The following is a 2,793-nucleotide window of genomic DNA, read 5'->3' on the forward strand; positions in this document are numbered from 1 at the left end:
GCCTTCTGCCTAGGCCGTTTCTTTGCTCCAGGGAAAGGTATGGCCTGCTTCCAAGGAAGTGTTAGCCTCTGCTGGGACCCATCTGCTAGGGAAGTGGATCTTGAAGTACCATCATCTCTCCCATAGGGCTGGGAAGGCAGCTCAGACCACTTGGGTCTTGACTTAGCTGGCTGCAGCAGTCGTATGTCAAGGCCAAGTGGGACTACTGCAACTTAACTGGGCTTAGGTGAATGTTGTGGAAGTGCTCTCTATTTGATGGACAGCCTGTGGTTCTTATCCTTTCTGTGATAACTGCTGGAGAGAAGTTGATTGGCCAGTTGGATCCTTCTCTCGGTGCCCCCATCAAAGCCTCAGGATCATGGCCAGATCTTGGGCCAGCTGTAAACCAAGGAAGTACAGTGCTTGCAACACCCCAAAGACTAAGGAGGAGGGAATATAAGCACATCTGTCTAGGGGTGGTGGTGAATGAAGCCCTTGACCCTTGGAAGAGTCCTTGCAAGCCTGTTTTGCTGGTGGCTGGCTCTTCCTAGCAGTGAGCGCTGGCAGAACTTACGCCACATTGAGCCTATGGGGCTTCAGCTTCTATGTCCGTCATCAAAGGTTGGGTGGATTTGAGCCCAAGCAGGCACCTGTACTGTCTGCTTGCATGCAGAGTGTGCACCTGTGTACTTCTCCTGTAGCGTGGAGCAGGCCAAAGAAGGGGGGGGGGGAGCAGGGGCATCACTTCCATTCCTGCTCAGCTTGCTCACGCACAAAGCACTCCCCCATCTGTTCTGCATTAGCCGCTGTTCCGTTTAAGCCACCGTGAACTCTGCTACCAGCATCTCCCTGAAATTGATCCAGCAACTGGCCACTCTTTCAGAGCCTGGGAATCTATCTCTGGATACAGCAGAGCCCAGTGGGAATATTCCTCCCCCTCCCAGCTATTGGTCCGAGCACAATGATCTCAAAGGGAGCCCTCAGAATCCTCCTTTTCTGCCTCGTCGTAGTTGCAGAGGATCTGGCATGCCAGGAAGCTGGAGAAGGATATTTAGGGGAAGCATTTGACCATTTATTGCTTCCGACTCCAGCCCCCTTTGCATGCGGGATGCCCCGGTGCTTGCCCGCTCTTCCTCCCGCCCCTGAGCTATGCACAAAGCATGGGCTCAGCCCCAGGAGGTAGCTGCAGCTGTCCGTCTCCCCCACCCTGCCCCATCCACTTGGTTTAAAGTTTCACAAGAGACCTTGTGAAGGAATTGCAACCCCTGCTGTCCCAGTGGGGATAGGGTTTCAATGGGCCATTTCCCCCTGCGCTGCTTCCTCTCTCCCAGCTGTAGCCCATCGTTCCCCCTCCAGCTGGGTTGAGAAGGGATGAGAAACACAGCGCCAGAAGCTGCCTGTCGTCCTACGCTTCGTTCCCATCAAAGGGGGTGTGCTGGAATGAGGTGGAGCATGCATCTGTATGCTGCTGCTGCCATGATTGTATGCAGGCAGCTGGATCATGTATATGGACCTCGGGGCACAGACTCCAAAGGGCAGCACCAAGGCTTTTGCCCAAGGGCACAGGAGATGCTGCAACAGGTGCAAAGACATGAGTCCTTGCTAATCCCGTCAGCATCCTCTGTTACAGTCTTCAGACTCAGTCCTGCACGTACACAAGTATGGGCCACTGCAGCACTTGGGGAAATCTAACCCGGAGCTTCTACTAACAGCTTCCAGAGGCATGTTAATCCAGTTGCTTCTCTGCTCACTCTTGTAAGCCAGCATGATGGATGTTTCAGCTTGTCCCGTGCCATCTTCCAAGCAAGACACATGGATGACATTGGAGGCTGAGCTTAATTGGTGACGAGCTGCAGGGAGGAGGGAGAGAGTCTGGAAATACATGCAGATGCAACTGTGCTTCATCCTATACACTCCGGTGCAAAAAAGCTAGTACTCGTGGGGCTCTTAAAGAGTCAACACTTCCATTATAATATATGTTTGGATCCCCTTTAGCAGATAACGGATCCTGTGAGGAATGTACAGCATCAGAGTTCAGTTTCATTTGAGCCAAATTTTGCAGGTGCAAACAATTGTAGAAGCAAAATTCATTGGTGCAAAAAGTTGCTTTTTCTATTAAATTCTAATTTTCATACTGCTGAACTTCCCTATTGTGGAGTTTGGCATATCCAGTGCAGTAATAACACATCCAAGTGGTCACACTTGCAAATTGTTGTTTTCATCTCATACTTATGAGTGAATGGTTTAATTAAGTTGAATCCTCACTTGAATGCAGCCCAAATGGTCCTCTATCCTGCCTCGTCTCCCCCATGTGTTTTCCTGGATTCCTACCCCATGGCTGCTATTCTCTATTCAAACCGCTGCTGCCTGCCACCATCCAGGGCAAATGTATGGGTTACCCCCATGAACAGACTGGCCTTGAATGGGACAGAAAAGTAGGTCAAGGGCTGCTCCTTGGAGGAGGAGGTATGCTGTGAAACTGGCAGGTTCAAAAACGGTTGGATGCCTAGTCCGCTGCAGTAAGCGAGTAGTTTGCTCAGCTTGTGTGTCTCGATGATGTCCGAGGTCTGGGGATGAATGATGACCAGAACTGGTACAGCAAATGCCAGAGGATGTTCACACTCTTGTTTCCAGGCACCTACTAGTAGTTAAAATGAAGCCATAATAGGGGAAAATTATCAAACATCTGCCTGGTTACAGCGTGGAAGGGATTTGGCACTTTCCTGAGAGGCTGGGGCCAGCAACAGGCGACTCGCTGCTGGGATCTGCGAATGATCCAACTGGCAAGGTTGCTCTTCCTGTGACTTTTCACAT

The sequence above is a fragment of the Podarcis muralis genome, chromosome 2 (assembly GCF_964188315.1).
Source record: "Podarcis muralis chromosome 2, rPodMur119.hap1.1, whole genome shotgun sequence".
NCBI classification, from domain to species: domain Eukaryota; kingdom Metazoa; phylum Chordata; class Lepidosauria; order Squamata; family Lacertidae; genus Podarcis; species Podarcis muralis.